Source organism: Manis javanica, chromosome 14, assembly GCF_040802235.1.
Source record: "Manis javanica isolate MJ-LG chromosome 14, MJ_LKY, whole genome shotgun sequence".
NCBI lineage: Eukaryota > Metazoa > Chordata > Mammalia > Pholidota > Manidae > Manis > Manis javanica.
Window position 1 is genome coordinate 56,115,905 of NC_133169.1, and position 21,393 is coordinate 56,137,297.

Consider the following 21,393-nt stretch of genomic DNA (forward strand, 5'->3'; position numbering starts at 1 on the left):
GCAAGTGGGACTACATCAAACTAAAAAGCTTTAATACAGCAAACAACACCATCAGCAGAACAAAAACATATCCTACAGTATGGGAGAATATATTCATAAATTACTCATCTGATAATGCATTAACATCCAAAATATATAAAGAACTCATATGCCTCAATACCCAAAAAACAAATGACCCAATTAAAAAATGGTTGGAGTACCTGAACAGGCACTTCTCCAAAGAAGAAATACAAATGGCCAAGAGGCACATGAAAAGCTGCTTCACATCACTAATCATCAGGGAAATGCAAATTAAATCACAATGAAACATCACCTCACACTAGTTAAAATGGCCACTATCCAAAAGACATGAAACAACAAATGCTGGCAAGGATGAAGGGAAAGGGGAACCCTCCTACACTGTTGGTGGGAGTGTAAATTGGTTCAACCGCTATGGAAAGCAGTATGGAGGTTCTTCAAAAAACTAAAAATATAAATACCACTTGACCCAGAATTTCACTTCCAAGAATTTACCCATAGACAAAATCCCTAATTTGAAAAGATAAATGCACCCCTATGTTTATTGCCTCACTCTTTGCAATAGCCAAGATATAGAAGCAACCAGAGTGTCCATTAACAGATGAATGGATAAAGAAGAGGGGGTACATATACACAATGGAATATTATTCAGCCATAAAAAGAAAAGAAATCCTGCCATTTGCAACAGCATGGATGGAGCTAGAGGGTATTATGCTCAGTGAAATAAGCCAGGTGGAGAAAGACAAATGCCATATGATTTCATTTATTTGTGGAGTATAAAAACAAAGCAAAACAGAAGGAACAAAATAGCAGTGGACTCACAGACACTGAAAAGGGTCTAGTGGTTACTAAAGGGAAGGGTTTGTGGTGGGTGTGGGGGAGGGTGAAGGGGATAAAGGGGCACAATAATTCACAGTCACAATATAAGCCGGTTACAGGGATGGTAGTACAGCATGGAAACTACAGTCAAAGATTCTGTAACATCTTAGTATGATAGACAGTAACTGCACCAGAGGGGGTGAGGATTTAATAATATGGGCAACTGTTGAACCACTGTGTTGTCTATCTGAAACCAATATAAGATTGTATATCAATGATACTTTAATTTAAAAAAAGAGAAAGAGATAGCAAGAACCCCTCACAGAAACCAATGGTGATGGATGATTTTCCAACTGGTAAGGACATCACTGTTCATTTTTACAGCTGGATCTGTTTCCATTTCCAGCTATGTTTGGGGAGGAAGCAAACCACAAACAAAGATCATGCTTCTTCTAAATTCTCCAGCTCTAGAGTTTTCATTTATTTCCAGTGGATAAGTTTCGAGTCCATCAAATCACAGAGATGAAACCAGAATAGAGAGCTACATGGAGGCAGTTCCTGTGGTTTGTTCGCTCCTACGTGCCAACATCCTCTTTTTATTGAATGAAGATGGAGGAAGTGTTTGGAGAGGGTGCTAGCCAGACTCAGAGGGGAAAGACAGTAGCTCCCTCAAGGATCTGATAACTAATCTGGAGATCGCATGAGGCTGTGAAGAAATTCACACAAAGCTAAGGACAACGTTCTTTAAAACAGAGCTTCCCAAATAGAGAAGTAAAAAAGCCAATTGTAAATTATAGCGAGGTATAATAAATACCAATAATAAAGATGGTTTTGCAATGTTTATAAAAGACAGCAAGATAACATAAATAAGGAGAGGGGAAAAGTGAAATAAAGTGCACACAAGCATAAAACATTAAAGGAGTCAGGAATGAGGTTGATACAAAATTTGTTCCATCAACCCCTGTATACTTTCTCTAAACCACAGATCTGGCACGTTGCTATATAAAAAATGGTCACTCATTCTTTGTAGTTCCCTCCAAATAGAGAAGCTAACTGGGCTGCCCTGTGACCCACTGTAACCAATAGAGAACAGTAGGTGTGACACCAACTTCTGAGGCTGGGCCTCAGGGTAGCCTGCAGCTTCTACTTGCGCCCCATTGGCACCCACCATCCATCTGAGGAGCTCTGGGCTAGCCTGTTGCAGACACTTGGCCCAGCTGACAACCAGTGCCAGCTGAGCTGCCAGATGACTGTAGCCACAGAAGTAAACCAGGCAAGAAAAATTACCCAGCTGAGCCCTGAAGAAACTGCTGACCCAGTAAACTGTTGCATAAGACACTGTTAGGGGGGTATTTGTTATGAATCAAAGACTTAACAAAATATAGCATGAAGTTTTTCAGTCATCAACACCAAAAGGGAAATTAGGTCTTGTACACACATCAGTGTCCGTGTGATAAAGCAAACGTTGGAGAGAACCTAACTGGGTGTGATTTCTCATGCCCCTCAGGAAAAATCCAGCCGCCCAAGTGAGTCAACTCAGCTGTAAGTCCCAATCTCGTTTCATTTGTCAGGAATCTTTGCAATGTCTGCTTCTCAAACTTGGAACAACAAGCTGCTGCTTATTTCTACCGCATATCAGGTGCAAAAGGAATCTCAGGGCTGGGTGGGACCTCTGAGACCCTCCAGTCCACAGTTCAAAGAATCATCCTGCTTCATCTCCTCTCACCCTCTACAAGTCCTGGAGGCACCACTTGATCATATACAGGCATGTCACCACTTCACGGTCTACACTGCAGATGCCTGAGCTAAAACCACTGTCATCTCTTACTTGAATTATTGCAAGAGTCTCCAAACTGCCTACTTTGCACGTTTGTCCCACCTACATTCGGTTCGCCTCACAACAGCCACAGTGATCCATTGAAAATATGTCTGATTACTTCTCTGCTCTGCTCAGAACCTTCTTATTGCTCTCCATGTTGCTCAGAATAAAAACTACAGGCCTCACAATGGCCCACGAGACACATTGTGACCTGCCCTCGACTTTTTATCTCATACTCACCCCCTCCTTCATTCCGTGATGCTACTGCTGACCTTGCTGTTGGAAGATTCTGGGCTGGCTTCTGCCTAGGGTCTGTGGATATGCCCTGCCTGGAACCCTCTTCCCTCAGACAGCCACTAGTCTCATTCTGTTGAAATGTTACCTTGGGAGAAAGAAGCCTTCATAAGGACACTTTATTTTTTTTAAAACAGCAAATTGTCATGCCTGCCCATATATGCTGCCTCTTCTCTTAATCTGCTTCAGAGTTCTTCATGCAACTATAACCATGTGATCTCCTGTGTATTTGTTATCTGTGTCCTCACCCTAAAATGTCATGTCCACGAGGGCGCAGGCTTTGTTTGGTATATGCTCTATGAACATGAGCTAGAACAGGGCCTAGCATATAGTAAGCAATTAAATGTTTCTTAACAGAATAAATAAATGAAGATTGAAGGAAAAAAATACAGCATGACTAGGCAGCAAGACCTTTTCTGCCCAGTTTACCATCTCCCATATGTATCAGTAAGTACACACTCTTGTGTTCTTCATTCCCTCAAAAATGTTTACTATATTAGGAACCTACAATGTGGAGACATTAATTTAAGGCCTGCACATCTAGCAAGAAAAAATATCCAAGGTCCCAGTATTGTGTAACATCTATGCTAGAGGGGAGGCAGAAAAGAAGTAAGAGTAAGAAAGTATTAGCTAGTGACAGGGACAGTGAAGGTAGTAACCTCAGTGATGACCCTTGTGGAGAACGGTGGGGACAGGGCTGAGTTGAGACCTGAGTGACAGAAAGCCAACCGTGCAAAATCCCAGGGAAAGAACTTGCAGGCAGAGAAAACAGTAAGTTCAGGGGACTCCAAAAGGATTGCATTGGCATGTCCATGGGAATGAGAGGTTAATGAGTGGACTGCAGAGAAAACAGAGAGAGGAGGCTCTGGAGAACTAGGGGATGTGAAGGGGCTGGAGGCCTTGATAAAGAAACTGAGTTGACTTAGAGTTGAGTCTTATTCTGAGTGAAATGGGACGCCATCCTGGGCTTTGAGCAGGAAATCAAATGAGCTGATCTCCCCTCTAGCAAGTTTGTCTGTCAACTGTCCATGGAGACTCAAGGGCAAAATCTGAACCAGAGAGGAGGTCACCACGGTAATGCCGGGAGACATGATGGAGGTGGCGGGAAGGAGCTGCTTCCGAATTTATCTGAGGCAGAGCCCTCAGAATTTATTGATAAGATAGATTCAGGAGTAAAGGAAAAATTAAGGAGTATAAGATGATATTGAGACAAGGAGCATCCCTGATTGGTGACTGAGCTTGCCGGCCAGCAAGGACTTTCCCTGGGGTAACAGCCTTTACTATCATTTAAGCAATGACATTGGGAAAATACCAAGTAATTTCAGTGTGTCCCTTCTTGGCTGCCCTGGTAGGCACTCCACAGAGGGTAAAGGGCTTCTTGGAATGAGTTTCTTTAAACCACCATACATTTCTTCCAAGCTGGAGACCTGAACTGTCCCTTCCACTGGGTTGAGATGAGTCCTATTAGGATATGTTTGCCTACCGGGAAGCTGTTGCCCTAAAGTACAGCCTGGCTTAGTGTCAAAATTACCTAATAAAGGGACAGAAAAAATATTTTCCTTTAATTGCCATCTCCAGTGAGGACTGTTAATATTTAAAGTCATGTGGGCTTTATTGAGCAAAGAAAATGCATCCGAACCCAAGAGTCCCCCAAGGACCACTTGGCTTTCAGAACCCTTGCCTGCTCTACACGTCCATTCCACATGCAGAAAGTGAACCAGGACCTTGGAAATAAAGTGTCATAGCTCATCTGGTTCCCCATACCCTGCACAAGGGGGAAAAAAAAAATCAAGAAATTTGGATCAGTAAAACATAACCACCATGTGGTTAGCCTTTCACAAAGGAAAAGGAAAAAGCCAGATAGAAAGATCTGGCAATACATAAAATAAGTTACAGAGACTAGTACTGTTAGCTTCTGGAAGAAAGAAAGGACATGTGTTGGAAAGCAAAATAATAATTTGGCAATTAGTAAATATCCTGGTAGCAATCAGTACATGTCCTGATAGTCTGTGACATCTCTTCTCCAATCCTAGTTCTTAAACCAGCAGCAGAATGGACCCCTCCTACCACCTGCTCCCAAAGAAGAGGTGTTTTTTCTGAAAGAGGTGATGAGAACTTCACTCCAGTTCTGATGAGTCATGAACCGTATCTGCAGCAAGGATGGTGCAAAGAACAAAGGCAATCTAAAGCGGCCCCCACAGGAGATGCTGAGCGGAGCCCCACAAAGCCTGAAACTCTTCAAATGTGCGCTTTAAGTGCAGCCCCAGCCCTGCGGATCCGGCAGCGCTTACACTCGAGCAGCCAGGTTAAAAACCCAAACCACCCCCTGTGAGACGCACACTGACGAGAATGGTGGTGAACACACTTGGAAAACCTCAGCGAGGGCCCACAGATCGGAAAGACAAGGGTCCAAAAATAAAACCACACTGATCAAAATAAAGGATGAGGCACAGATAAGATATAACAAGAAACAGATGACACGAAATAACAAGAAAATGGTTCCTGCTGTGGAGTTGCCTTTTTCTGAAGTTTTGAGCTTTTGTGTTGTGAGCAGGTTTTTGCATGAGAGCTCTGAAGGCGTCTCGGGGCTTTCTACCTGCACAAAAGAGAGTTGCAATCCTTCGTCAAACTCCAAGTGAGACACTGTTACGTGTTGTAGAAGACTCAGCAATCTGACATTCCAAGCTCAAGAATGAAGGATTCCCCCAAAGGCACAGGAAGGCACTTTGGGGGACAGCCAGAGGGAGGCCCTTCCGCCAATACTTGATTAGAGATTTGCCTCGGAAATTATGGTCTTTATGTAAAGTAGGGGAACATGGGCCACAGGATTCCCGAATGGTTTTAAGCTTTTCTTTCCCTTCCCAGGGAGTTAACCACTAAAAAATGATGCACAAAGACATTAACTCCTTAGCAGCTTCAGGGGGAAGTTACCACAAGGCTAAAATAAGATACAGCTCCCCTTTGGCCCAGCAGAGGGTCTAAAAGAATGTTCTCTCCTGGTTGGCAGAGGAAGGTAAAATTTCTTATGTGCGTATCACAGTCGGATCAGGTTCCCATAGGAAACATGCCACAGCCTGGGTGTCTTATAAACAACAGAAATTTATTTTTCAAGTTCTGAAGACTGAAAAGTCTCAGGTCAGCGCCCCAGCAGAAAGCCCCCTTCCTCTTTCACTGAGGCCTGTCTTGTCCCTGTCCTCACGTGTTGGAAGGGGCAAGGGGCTCTCTAGAGGCTCTTTTTTAAGGCACCGATTCCCTCTGTGAGGGCTCTACTTCCGTGATGGAGTCACCTCCTGAAGGCCCCACTTCCAAATGCCATCACTTTGGGGATTGACCCTCAACATAGGAATTTGAGGTGGACACAAATATTCAGTCTATCACAGTGCCTTTGGGGGAGGGGGAATATTTCATCCTCATTTCTAAGTATGAAAAGTGCTTTTGAAATTGTTTATTTAAATTTGGAGCCAGGATTTACTTGAATGTGTGGGTTTCATGTGGGGAAATGCTGAGTGTTCCAGAAAACATGAGTTCTAAATGGTCTTTCTCACTGAGTAAAGAAGCTCCTATTAACTGGACATGAAGAGACCCATTTTGTTCCCCATCTGGGCTAACCCTGGGTAATATAAGAAAGGACAAAGACATGGGCTTCAGAATTAGACAATAAGGGTTCGAGGTCCTGTGTTGGTATGCCTCTCTTTGTGACACTGGCAAATTATTTCAGTTCAGTGACAAAGAAGGGTTACTCATTACCTCCCCAGAATTGCTGCTGAGGTCAAATGAAGTAACCTCATTTAACCTCCCAGCACACAGTCACGCATGGAGAAGGTGCTCAGCATTTGTCAACCTCTATTGCTGGCTTGGCACTACTTTTCCTGCAGTTAACAGTCTCCTGTGCTCAGACCAAGGCACTCAAATGACTGACCGGCTCTTTCACTTTTGTCTATATGGACAGTCTAGGTTAGAAGAGGTGGAACTAATTCTTTTGGTGTCACCTCCAAACATCTTTAGTGTTTATGTGTCAAAATTCGTTCATTCAATGATGTGTCTAATTTTTTTTCTATACCTCAGTGATCAGATAGCTGCCAAACAGTACTTAATTCCTGCCAACCCAGAATGTCAGCTCCCTTTTCTAATCATACCAGCTGCTCCCTCCTTAAACCTTCTAGAAAGAGTAAAGTTCTTAGGGACACACCCAAATTATGCCTTGATCAAAGGAAAGCAAAGTATGGGTCTTGTGAGCCTGAGGGCTTTACCCTGACCCAGGGTGTTTGGGCTCCCTTCTCCAGAAGTTTATTTGGGGCAACTTTTCAGAAGTATTAATTATTTTTCTTCTTGTCATTCTTGGTACAGAAAAGAAAAAAGCCCATATAATAAAGACGAAGTGTAATACCTGAGCAGCAAAATTGGCTTGGAGAGTGAGGTGTCATGGAATGAAGCCAGCCAGGAAAGAGAGTCTTGGTATTAATATATGAACTGGAGTCAGAAAACACTCTTGGGTTAAAAAAACAAAAACAAAAAGTGGGGAGAGCCTTTGCCTAAGATTGACTTTTAAAAGCACATTTTATAAAGGCATTGTGGCTAACTCATCAATATTGCAAACTGTGCTAATGTTCGTTTGTGGGGGGAGTAGAAGAAGCGTTTACTGTGGAACTCTAGCAATAAACTCTGTGACAATGTGAGGTTTAAAGAGCTGGCATTTCCAAACGTCTCTTGCATTATCTAAAAGTGCCCACAAGCTGCTTCTGCCTGTGAGAGTCACATCCCTTCTGTCTACATCACGTTCTTGGTGGGATGTGGGATGCCGCCTCCAGGGCAAGTGGGGGAGACCACCATGCAAGATTCAGAACACCCACCTTTATTTGTATTAAGTCATCCTTCAGCTTCTACCAGGCGGCATTTGCAAGCACCCAGATGAAGCCAGAGTGGTTCAAGAAATTTTAGGGACCACTCTTCGTTCCTGGGAAAATTTAAATTGTTGATTAAGTGGGAAGGGAACAATGCCACCTACAGCAGATGCTTTAGCAAAGAGAGACAGTGAAACATGATGCCTTGAATAGGTAGTGTCTGCAGAGAATCTGGGTAGGAATTACTGCTGTTGAATGACCTGATCCTGGCAAGGCCAGCCAAAGCACAGTTTAGAAAGAATTAAACCTCAAATCTCAATTCCTTGGTGCAAATGAAGCGTAATTAAGGTGCAGTGCAGTGAGGTCCTCTACATGTTAATCGTCCCTGGGTTGGCATTAATATGTCTAATGCATGTGCATAGGAGATTTTTTTGAAATTACATTTTTAAACAGTACAGTAATTGGTGCTTAATAAGCTAATTTCACATCTTTCTTCATGGTGTCTGTCTGGTGGGGGGGGGGCAATAAGCCCCTTGGGATGGTGCCAAATGAGGCCTGTTGCCACAATGAGGCAGAGTCCGAGCAGGCGAGATGGACAACAGGTTTTGGGAAGACACAGCCCTACTCAGAGCAGGAATTCACATTGCTGCCCACTCTTAAGACCATGTATCACGTAGGCCGAGTGGGGACAGGCCTGGATCTCTCCCACCAACAATCAAAAGGACATGATACATTAAGAGTCAGTGACTTCTTCCAGGGGAAGTGAACCATTCCCTAAACAAGCCGGCAGCTTGTAAAGTCAGTGAGTCAGCCTGCTCATGCGAGCCAGAAGAGCAGGTGTAGCTATATTTGTCCATCACCACAGCCAGGCTGGGGTGTGCACATTATGAGATCAGACAGCCCACCAAAGGCCAAGTGTGTTACTGCTAAGGATTAGTATAGACCAGCCTTGAGGTGTGTGTGTGGGTGTGCTGGGGCCCATGGGTACCCATCTTCACCTCTCACACACACTTACATGCGCACACACACACACACACACACACACACACACACACACACACAGTATGGACCCAATGCTCAAACAGCCTGGTGAAGGAGAAATTGCACTGAATTAGCAATCATTAAGCATAGATTCTTATTCTGATTCTCCTGCTACTTTGGCTGTGTGACCCAGGCAAGAAACTTTTTGTATTGCTTTGTTTCGTTTTCCTAATCTGTAGAAAAAAAATGTTGTATCCAGATCATTCCTACAGTCCCTCCCAACTTAACCCGAGTAAATGAGTCTCTTTCCTGTCCTGACTCATTTTTGCCTCGTTCTTCTTAACTAAAAAGCTTGCAACCTCTCGGCACTTCCTTCACCAGGACAGATCTCATTCAGTGACATTGTGAGTGAATACGGGGGAAAGAATAAAGAAATACAGTTGGTGCATAATGCTTCAAGGGGCTGCAACTCTTTCTAAAAGGAAACCCTATGGCCACAGGTGGAAATCATAGACGAAGCACAAGGATGATTCAGGTCAGGGTCCTGTTCCTTTCTCACCCCTCTTGCATAAGTACTTCACTCCCTCCTCGCCACAACAATGGGCCGGCCACGTCCCCCTAGGACACTGGGCATACCCTTCGGCTTGCTGGCTCCTTTTAACACAATTGCCTCTCCCAGAAAATGGTATCTTTCTTACTTTCAGAGACCTGGACCCTGAAAGGCTGAGACATCTGCCCCTCCACCCTCTGGAAACCCGGACCCTCCCCCATCCAACCCCCATCTCCAAATCCACTTCCTTCTTCCCAGCTGCCACTACCATCAGGCCAAGGCAGTACACTCATATGTCTCTGTTTCCTTAGAAACAGAGGGCATGTAATAATGGAGGGTTGCACCACACCCAGATGGCTGCAAGAGAACGGAGAGCAGTCTTTCTTCTTCTTATTGCTGAACACTCAGCTCTTTCTCTGTGACCCTGATCCCACCCATCTGGATAGAGCACTGTCTTCTTTCAGTTAAGAGAGCCAGCAAATTTCTCCACTTGAATTTCCAGACTTGTTCCATCTACAGAATTTAAACTTTTACACACTGAGCCCTTTAAAGCTGTCAGGAACTTCAGTAATTTAAGAGAGCTGCCAAAGCTTTGTGTCATAGAACAACTATCAGCCTGGGACGAGAGGGTAGGTCAAGCTGACAATGGATGGTAAGCAGCTCATGGGCCTGTGGCTGCCTCTGCTAATGGCTTCCTTTATTTGCCTTGCCAGGAAGCCCCAGTGCTTCCAAAAGGCTCAAATGTGTCTGTGACATATTATCTGGAGAGGCAACGGAGATGCCAAATTGAATAAAGACTTGCATATTTTTACCAGAAGTGAAACTGAACTATTCTAAGGATGTCAGCCTCTTTGGCGGATGAGAGCTGGCAGCCCAAAGGCATTCTGTGGTCGGACCCTGGTCCCACCATGAGGGCTGGCGACCAATGCCGTCACTTGAGTCCATGACATTTCCTGCCCTCTGAGACTTATCTGGCCCCTTTGGGGGGCAAGAAGTTGATGCGGAATCCAGGGTACAGCAGGCAGGCCTCCCCTGTAGGCTGAGGCTGTTGTACAAATTTACACGATGACAGTGACTTGGCGATTGCTCCCTCCATTCAGTCTCCTTGGACAGAGTAGGAAAGGTCCCTATTGCTGGAAAGGTCCCCATCTGAGCTTTTTTTTTTTAATGGAAGCAAAATTAAAAGATGAATTCGGCGGAAACACAGTATTGGAACTTCCTAGCACCAGCATTCTTTTTGTTCTCCCCTTCATAAAATGAGACCTCAAAGACACTTTATGTCATATTGTGGATGAAAAGGAGCTGTGTCCACAAAGAGAATTTCATTATTAACATCATTATGGTTAACCCAAGTGCCAAGATTAACAAACCAGCCTGACCCTCTGGCAATGCATTGTTATTTAATATATATTTCAAACCCACCCTGTCTGAAGAGATGGAGAGAACACACACGTGGCCCCTTCCCATCAGATTTTATAGCCCAGGAAGGCAAGGCCCACATCTGGCCTATCCTTTCCATAAAATTATTAAAATGCCACCCAGGTGTGGACCAATCATTGTAAGAGCCTATAAACTCTAAGGCTTGATAAGTGTAAGGGCTCTCTCTTTCTTCTCCACACCGACATTTTATGGCAAATCTAGAAAGGAAGAGCAATATTCTTCTTTCCCTTTCTCTGACATTTAATTTTCTGCTGCTCCCCCAAAGCCTGTTACATGGCAGGCACTGTGGGAGTCAAGGGAATAGAGAGATGGGAAATGTATGGGATATGCTCTCAGAATGCTCAGACTAGAAGGGGAGGCAGGGTGGTAAGAGCAGAGATGGGGGCAGACAAGGGGGTGCACATGAGCCAGATCATCAAGGCAGCAGCCCACGAGTTTGGATATAGCAGGTAAAGAAAGTTTGGTGTGTGGAGGGTGGGAGGACACAGGGATGATGTGGGCAGTGAATTTTGTGAAGCAAGGAGAAAAATGGTCCAGATTGTCATTAAGACAAAGACAGAGACTTGATGGCTTGGTGGGGGATGGATTAGAAGGGACACCACAGATGAAAGCTGCAGAATGGCCAAGGCAGAGATGGGGAGGGCAGGCAACTGCTGTCCCACAGCGCAGAGTGAAAGCACTCCTCACCCACCCCCAAATCTCACTACAGTGCAACATCCCTGGCTGAGAGGATTTGGAGTAGAGAGGAAGAAGATGCAAACGAAGGGAAAATTCACAATATAAGCATCCTCTTATTAGGGGATAAGTTTCTAAAAAAAGTTTTTGTTATGTAAATATCCTTTTATATAAATTTATATTTATTCATTATGAAAATTTATAAATTATTTCTGCTGTTTTGGTCCACTTTGAACTACTTTTAATGGGAGAAATCACTCTAACCAGCATTTTTAAATTGCAAAAATAGATTTTTTTTTCTAACAAGAAAAACAAGCAGTTTATTAACATGTGCAGCATGCATTAACATAGGAGAAATTCAGTGATGAGTAGCTCAAAGCAGTGGTTAGAACTTGGGGCTTGTATAGCATCTTAACAAAGGACAATTAATTTGTAGAGAAGTGACAAGACAAAAGAAGAGGTTTTTGGCTTCCAAGGCAGCAAACTGGGGAGGGTGAATGCTTGAGGAAAACTAATGGAGGAAGGCTTATTTGTGCAGGTACATCTCAGTGCCAACTTTCCATCTTCATGGCCATAATACTTACCCAGGAGGAGAAGTATGGCAGTCCTTTTTTTTAATTCAATTATCATTAATATACAATCTTACGTTAGTTTCAAATGTACATCACAGTGGTTCAACAGTCCCCACGATCAACTTATATTGTGATTGCAAATTATTGTGCCCCTTTATCCCACTCCCCCTCCCACCCTGCACCCACCCAACCTCTTTCCCTTGGTAACTACTAGTCACTTCTCAGCATCTATGAGTCTACTGCTGTTTTGTTCATTCTGTTTTGCTTTGGTTTTATACTCCACAAATAAGTGAAATCATACACTATTTGTCTTTCTCTGCCTGGCTTATTTCACTGAGCATAATACCCTCTAGCTCCATCCATGTTGTTGCAAATAGCAGGATTTCTTTTCTTTTTGTGGCTGAATAATGATACATTGTGTATATGTACCACCTCTTCTTTATCCGTTTATCTACTGATGGACACTCTAGTTGTTTCCATATCTTGGCTATTGCAAATAGTGAGGTAATAAATATAGGGGTGCATATATCTTTTTGAATTAGGGGTTTTATCTTTGGGTAAATTCCTACAAGTGGAATTGCTGGGTCAAATGATATTTCTATTTTTAGTTTTTTGAGGAATTTCCATAGTGCTTTCCATAGCAGCTGCACCAATTTATACTTCCACCAACAGTGTAGGAGGGTCCCCTTTCCCTTCATCTTTGCCAGCATTTGTTGTTTCTTGTCTTTTGGATAGTGGCCATTTTAACTAGTGTGAGGTGATATCTCATTGTGGTTTTAATTTGCATTTCCCTGATAATTAGCAATGTGGAGCAGCTTTTCATGTGTTGGCCATTTGTATTTCTTCTTTGGAGAAGTGCCTGTTCAGGTACTCCACCTATTTTTTAATTGGGTAATTTGTTTTTTGGGTACTGAGGCATATGAGTTCTTTATATATTTTGAATGTTAACCTGTTATCAGATGAGTCATTTATGAATACATTCTCCCATACTGTAGGATGTGTTTTTATTCTGCTGATGGTGTTGTTTGCTGTATTAAAGCTTTTTAGTTTGACATAGTCCCACTTGTTCATTTTTTTATTTTATTTCCCTTGTCTGAGGAGATGTGTCTAGGAAAAAAGAATGCTTATATTCAAGACATTTTTGCCTATGTTTTCTTCTAAGAGCTTTATGGTTTCATAACTTACATTTAGGTCTTTGATCCATTTCAAGTTTATTTTTGTGTATGGAGTTAGACAATAATCTAGTTTCATTCTCTTACATGTAGCTGTCCAGTTTTCCCAACACTAGTTGTTGAAGAGGCTGTCTTTCTCCATTGTATATTCATGGCTCTTTTATCATATATTAATTGACCATATATGCATGGGTTTATATCTGGGCTCTATTTTGTTCCATTGATCTATGTGTCTGTTCTTGTGCCAGTGCCAAATTGTTTTGATTACCGTAGCTTTGTAGTAGAGCTTGAAGTTAGGGAGTGTAATACTCCAGCTTTGTTATTCTTTCTCAGGATTAAATTGCACATATATTTATGACCACATGAAAATTTTTAAAATGTCTTAATTTTCAATTTTTATATACTTTGTGAAAGAAAAGTATAATGGAGTTATCAACAAGACACTTTCATGTATGAAAACTATTACATTAGGATAAAATTCTTGGAGGGGTAAAATGGAATACAAATTTAAAGAGAAAAAGTGATGATGTAAAAATCTTCAATTATTAAAAACATATATTTTGTACATAAGCATACATATGTAGATTTTAACTTACATACAGTAAAATCTCCCCTCTGCAGTTTATACACCCATGGATTTTGACAAATATATTTACTACCATGATCAAGATGCTGAACAGCTGCATCAGCCCCCAAAAGCCTCATATGTGCCCTATCCCTAAATTCCAACCATTGGTAACCACCAACATAGTCTCTATTCTTACAGTGTTATCTTTTCCAAAATGTCATATAAGTAGAATCCTACAACCTTTGGGGGTCTCACTTCAAATATTTTATTGTGCTCATCAATAGTTGATTCTTTTTTATTGCTGAGTAGTATTCCATTGTGTGCTTTATGTCAGTTTATCCATTTACTGGTTGAAGGACATTTTAGTTGTTTCTAATTTGGGGGCATTATGAATATAGCATACAGGTCTTTGTGTGAGCACAGGCTTTCTTCTTACTTGGGTAAATAACTGAGAGTAATACAATACCTGGGATTGCTGGGTCATGAGGCAAGTACCTATTTAACTTTAATAAACTGCAAACTGTTAGTTATAACACTTTACATTCCTACTAGAAATACATGATCATTCTAGTTGCTTCACATCCTCACCAGCACTTGGTATTGTTTTTTTTGTTTCTTGATTATAGCCATTCTAATGGTGTACATGGCATCACATGAAAGTTTTAATTTGCATTTCCTTGATGACACTGAGCATCTTTTCATGTGCTTGCCGTCCATATAACTTTTTTGCTGAAGTGGCCAAATATTTGGTCAAAATTTAATTTTTTTATTATAAGGTTTGGAGGGATACAAGTCCTTTGCCAGATACATGATTTACAAAATATTTTCTCCCAATCATTCATTTTAAGAAATACATTTTCATAAATGGTGTGATATAACTGGGGGTCTTTTCAGCCTCCTAACACTGCCTTTCACCAAGCAAAATTTTTTAATTTTGATAAGGTCTAATTCATCCATTTTTTAAACTTTATGCACTGTGATTTTGATGTCACCTCTATAAATCACTTTACCTAATTCAATATTACTAAGATTTTCTATGTTTTCTCCTAGAAGTTTTATTGTTTTGGGTTTTATATTTAGGTCTATAATTTTGAGTTAATTCTTGCATACAATATGAGGCATGGCTGAGTTTCAAATCTTTTTCATATGGACCTCCAGTTGTACCACACCATTTACTGAAACATGTATTTCTTAAAATGAATGAAGTGGATATCAATCGCTACTATTTTGACTTTATAGGATACATTTTAAAGAGTAATGATGAGGAATGAAATACTTTTCTAATGTCAGTATTTGCAACATGCTGGATTAGAACCTTTGCAAATATCTGCAATTATGAAGAAACATTTTAAAGGGAAGAGCTTGATAGTATGTGGGGGGGGTTACAGAGTTTCAAAATTATTTTAGGAAATATGTAAGCAAAGGAATAAAAAGCTTGAAAACTACTCCAACCCACCAGCAGAGGGGAAAAATGGAAAGAAAAGGATTTCCTGAGGACTGTTCCAACTCAAAAGGCTAATAGCCTGGAACTAGCAGAGAGGAGGGTTAGAGAAAAAGAGGTAACAAATGACAACATTGTTTCTAGGTTCGGGGGATGTTGCCTGGCTGATACTGCCACCAACCAAGTTCAGAAATACAGGAGGAAAAGCAAGCTGGAATGGGAATGGGAATGAGCTGGGCGTAGGACATGTATTTGGGGTGCCTGTGGATAAAACATGGAAAGAAGCAGTTATTACTTTACGGGTTTGAGTTTGTTTTGTTTGGAATTCGGTGGAGTTTTTCCTTTCTGTTTCTTCATGTGTGTGACCTGGAAAGTTATACTACGTTGGATTATTTCTTCATATATAACTTGATGTTTGACCCAGACTAGTAGTAGAGAAATTTGTGTGGTGTGATGGGAAAGTGAAGATTTGGGAAACATGTAGGTCTGGAGTGTGAATCCCATCTCTACCACCCCTAGCTGTGTGGCCTGGGGCAAGGGACCTGCCGTCTCTGAACCTCACCTTCTTCATGGGTAAAGTGGTGATAATAATATCTTCTTGAAACAGAACATTAAATGGCACATTTCCTCTCTTGGAACTGCAAACCAAGGACAAAGGGTGACAAGTACCACACACACGTTCTAATAATGCGGCTAGATGGAGCCTGATTAGCTCATTTTGCCAATGGTATTCAGTCTGGGGGAGAGACTGTAAGAAGCTAAAGTATAATTTTCAACAAGTTACATGATAAATAAAATACAAGATTATCCACACAAAACCACTTTCAAAACCCTGGCCCCGAGAGAGAGAGGAGCTGAGGGGTGCACCCAGGCTGTGGCACACAGAGAGCAGAGCAGTGCACTTATCAGTCCTGAGTTGGGAGTCCTCCCTGCCCGAGTCCCGGTGACATCTAGAGTCCTCTCCCATCACGGACCTTGGCTGCCACCAGCTGCCACGTGGGCATCTTCTGGTGCATCCAGGGACTCTGCCTCAGGTGCCAGGCCCAAGCAGGTTACTCTGCGCCCAACCCCACCTGACAGCCTAGGCCCCCAGGGCTTATAGGCTCTCTCTCTGCTACCTGCTAGGCCCTAGTCAGAGGGCCACCAAAACGTCCGGCCTGCCTCGCACAGCACACTGAGGGACGCGGCTGGGCTGCCGAAGCCTCCAGAGCTTCCCCAGGCCCATGGGCCTCACAGGGGACATGGGGTTGCTTCCCAGGACTGCATTCTGGGACTCCAAGCACAGGGTAACTTTGCTCTGAGACCACCAGACCCACGGGGGATGTTACTGCTCCTCTTGAGGTCTGGCCCAGGAACACAAGGGTATGCTTGGGTGCAGAATCTTCCTTTCCCTGCAGCCGTCACCACACGCACAGTGCACTCCAGCTCTTAACTTCCTCGCATGTCCCAGCTTCTTACTCCTTTCCCAGCTGCGCGCCTTTACAGCGCCGCGTAGGGGACAGATGAATGCGGGTTGTGACTGTCTCAAGCTCCTCAAATACCTGAACCCAGCGCTTTTGAAACGAAATGTTCAGACTTTTCTGTCTTTGTTCTCCAGCTGCCTCTTGACTCTCCTGCCCAGCCTGAGCGACCACGCCAGGCTCTGGTCTCGGCCCAGCTGGCAAGAACACAGCGGTGGAAAGAGGCGAGGAGCCCCAGTTAATGCTTCATGACTTCCCGCTGCATTTGTTTTCTACGACGTACACTGTAGGTGTGAGCTGCAATAATCCGGATTCATTAAGGGTTGCCTTTCCGGGGTCTGGCCGCAGCTGGCCCTGACTCATTCTGCAGCCGCGCGCTGCAGGCCCGGTTCACAGAGGCACAGCGAGCCTGGCTCGGGGGGCCACAGGCGCAGGCCACAAACCCCGGCATGGGACGAGAGGCTCGGCGCCCACCGGGAAGCTCGGGAGCCAGGCCTCACTGCCCAGCAGGGGCGTAGGCAGGGAGGCCCCCGCGAGGGCAGGTGGTCCCCCATCTGTGCCCTGCCAGGATCCACAGCGTGGCTCCAGGCAAGGCCCCTGCCAGGCTCCCTCCGCCCTGTGGTTCCCGAACACCTGTGGTTTTTTTGAGATGTGGATTTAGAAAATGACCTCGTGAGGCCTGGCTTATAGCTGAGTCCTTAGAGGGAAGAGGACAGGGGGGTGATTCCTCCCCTCCGAGGGGCTTACAAAGCTGGCTGCTCCCACGTGGGTTCTGTGCTACAACAGTGACGGCGAACGCTGAGTTGGCCACTCCGAGGCAACCCTGCGGCCCAGGACGGGAAGTGAAATCATAGAAATGTGTGCCCAGAAAGGATCGAGGGCCCACCGACTCCGAAGCGCTCACTGCACGGGGCAGGAAGCTGAAGCAGAGCATTGGGAAACGTTCAGGCACCATGATGCACCCTGCCACCCCCAACCACGGCCCCCTGATGCTCAATCGTTTCCTCTTCACCATTTGCTGAGCTTAGAAAACGTGATGGGCAAGGCACGCTTCTGTTTAGAAAATCAACCAGTGACCTTCACAGTTTACAGCTTAGGCAGCCTCATGCAGCCAGGCTTGGAAAAGGAGCGGGCCGTGAATTAGGGGAGGCCTGAGTCTATAGACTACCTCAGCCGTGATCATGTGGCCGGAGTGCTCAGTACCTCGGCTATAGGTACATACACACACATTTACACACAAACCAGATCTGATTATTTTGATTAATGTACAGAAAGTTCTAAAAAAAAAATTTTAAGTATTTCCTTTAACCCCACAGGCTTATTTCCCATTTCTGAAATTTATGTCTCTCCTTTCTAAATTTTGAAGGTTAATTCTGAAAATACACTTGCCTGTATCTTGACTGGCTTTACAAAAGTGAGAGAAATTCTGTTTATAGTATAAGGAAGCCAGCAAAAAGTCAGAGGAGCTAAACATTGAATCCTAGCCAATCCAGGGACTAACCTTGGGAAAAAAATCCTTCCACTTTCTCAAAGCGACCTCACCTGTGAAATGGGACTAGCGATACCTTCCTTAGAGATTTTTCTGAGAATTACAAAATAACAGACGTGTAACACAGTTGACACAGGGCCTGGCTCATAGCAAACAATAAATAGTAGATACATTTGTAGTATTATTATTGCTATTGCATTTTTTTATTATTAGTTCCTGAAATGTACTATTGTGGAAGTGTACCAACTCTGCAATTCATCTACCATTTCTTTGAAACAAATATATGGAGTTCTTTTTTCAAAACTTAATTTGTTAGATTTTGTCAGCTGCTGACTGCCTCCTTGGATGGGTATATCAGGTCAGAGCAGAAGGCTTGGGGTTCACACAAATTCCTTCCCTGCACTTACTGCTCTGGTCACCCCTTGCAATATAAAAGCACAACCTCAACACTGCAGAAAGGTATAAAAAAGCTCATAAAAAGCTGAGATAAACTCTTTAGCTTCTAGTGGGATACAATAGGTACATTTCTAACACGACTGAAACACTTTAACCCCAGATGGCACGTGCTCGTCTCAGTTCACCGGTTTCTGACAAACAGCTCTTCTCCCCCGAGATAAAGGCAACATCGCCATCTACTGTTTCCAATTCACAATCACCAAAGAAAAATTGCCCTCAACAAGGTAAAACGGTGAAAGCTTTTTCTCTTCTACCTTGTAAAACTAGAATTTCAGTTTCTATTTCAGCTTCCAGAATAAACTCTGTTTTATAGAGGTTCAGTGTTTGAGAATCTCTTGTTGGGGCCTGAAGGCAGCTGCAGCTGGAGATTTAATTATGGGTCTAGGCTAAATTTAGTCAAATCTTTTCTCCCAATTTTGTACCACGTGTATCCACCTTCAAGCTTTTGCCCTCAACTTGGTTATACAGCAGCCCCCGCCCCACCCCCTTACCCACAGCGGACATGTTGCAAGACCCCCCGGGGATGCCTGAGGTCACCTATAATATCAAACTCTATATATACTAGTTTTTTCCTACACATACATACCTATGATAGTTTAATTTATAAATTAGGTACTGTAAGAGATTAACAATAAATGATGGTAAAATAGAACAAGTATATAACAAGATACTGTAATAAAAGCCATGTGAATGTGGTCTCCCTCTCTCAAAATATCTTATTGTACTGTACTCACCCTTCTTCCTCTTATGATGATGTGAGATGATAAATAGCTGCGTGATGAGATGCGGCGAGGGGAATGATATAGGCGCTGCGGTGCATCCATCCTTAGGCTACTATTGACTTTGCAACCATTTATTTGTCAGGATCAACTGCCTCCACCCCACTGGCAACACTGAAACAGCAGAAAGACAAACTGTGGATAAGGGGGATTTAAACGATCGTATGCTTAAAACTGACCTAATGTGTGTCAATTTGTGTGTGATTCGGTATCTCCACCTGGCAGATTGGACAGGCAGGGGGCACAGAGAAGTGGGGAAAGCTTAAGAAGCCACACTTTGTGGTCACTGCTCAAAACGTGGCTCTCCTTGTTTGACAGAGCCGTCTAAATCCCTGTAAGAGTGGAGTCAGCTCTTCAGCCTCTCCCACTGCAAGACACTTGACGGCAGTGTCATCTCCTGAATGTGATTTTTCCCTCTGCCTCTGCCACGATTTATTACCACATACCTACAAATGCCAAAACAGCTTTTTATTAACTGCAAAGTGGTTTTGGAAACAGTCTGTATGACAGGCACTTTGCAAAAGCAAGCCCGAAATCCTGAGTGAAGCAGGAGAAGAGGTACGCTTTCTCCATTTGCTGACGTCTGGCTTTTTAATTTTCCATCACCTCACCCGGCCCCGGAAACCATCCATCTTGGAATAGCTCTCTTCCACACTTTGGTGTTAGTTCAGTCTCTGTTAAGAGTTCCTGCCCCTGGCTGTGTTCCTCAGATACCACGTAAGAGAGTAAGACTCCTGTGTAATAATGTGGGAGGTGACAGTTCATTTTGCACAGACAATAAAATAATATAAAGTGCCTTTACCTCATACCAGCATAAAATGCACACCAGCTCACAGAGAACAAGGGCCCCTTTAGACGTCCTGGGCAGGAAGCAAAATGACTTAAACCAAGTGGGATTTTTCACATCTCTGGAAGTGTGTTTGTCTCCACCAGCGAAATGGATGCCAGCCCTGAGATTCCATCTCCTTTCCACGTCATTTCCCTCCCGAATCAGGATCAAAGAGGACAGAGCCCACGGCCAGCCATGGCCCTCTTGCAGGGGAAGCAGGCTGGTTTACTTTACAGCAGCACAAGGGACTTCACAAAACCAGAGTTGCTGGAAAAGGCAGGAAGGAGAATGTTTGAAAAAAAATGCCAACACCTGATTTCTCACGTTCTTTCCTCTCACTCTGCTGCTCTTAATCACTCCCAGGTGCCGAGAGGTTTGAAAAGGGATGGGCAACCTTGGGGCCTAGAGCCCCCCAAGACACGAAGCCGTGGAAGCCTCACCTCAGATCCTGTTTCTAGTTCAACTGTAATTCTAAATATAAAAAATTAATGGGGGACTCTTGTCCCTTCCTGGCGTGAGCCGGGAACTCTGTCCTTTCACTTTATCTCTAAATAAAAGCCTGTACCTTGCTCTCCTAAAAAAAAAAAAATTAATGGGACCTTTTTTTTTTTACCTTTTGACCACCTTCACCTAGTTGTCCTCCCTCCCAACCTCTGCCTTTGGCAAGCACATATCTATTCTTTGTATTTATGAGCTGGTTGTCATTTTTTTTTTGATTCCACATTTTAGCAAACTCATATGGTATTTGTCTTTCTCTGTCTGACTTACTTCACAAAGCATAACACCCTGAAAGTCCATCCATATTGTTGCAAGTGGCAAGATTCTATTCTTTTTATGGCTGAGTAATATTCCATTGTGTATATATACCACATCTTCTTTATCCATTCAACCGTGGATGGACACTTAAGCTGTTGCCATGTATTGGTTATTGTAAATAATGCTGCAATGAACGTAAGAGTGTGTTTAGCTTTTCAAATTAGTGATTATTTTTTCTTTGGGTAAATACCCTGAATGAAGTTACTGGAACACATGGTATTTCTTTTTTTAAATTTTTAAGGAAACTCTGTGCTGTTTTCCATAGTGGTTTCACCAACTTACTCCCACTAACAGTGCACAAGGGTTCCTTTTTCTCCTCATCCTCATCAGCACTAGTAACTTCTTGCCTTTTTGATACTAGCCATTCTCACAGG

General features: G+C 43.3%; 1 long non-coding RNA gene across 3 annotated transcripts in view; it reads right to left on the minus strand.

Moving 5' to 3' along the window:
- Positions 1-21,393, minus strand: part of LOC118971978 (uncharacterized) — a 60,629-nt gene that overhangs the window by 33,857 nt on the left and 5,379 nt on the right. For all 3 annotated transcript variants that reach the window (XR_012124956.1, XR_012124955.1, XR_012124954.1), the window contains exons 4-5: positions 20,177-20,470; positions 19,330-19,488 (exon numbers count right to left, since the gene is read on the minus strand). This is a non-coding gene — a long non-coding RNA (uncharacterized lncRNA). The remainder of the gene's footprint in view (positions 1-19,329; positions 19,489-20,176; positions 20,471-21,393) is intronic.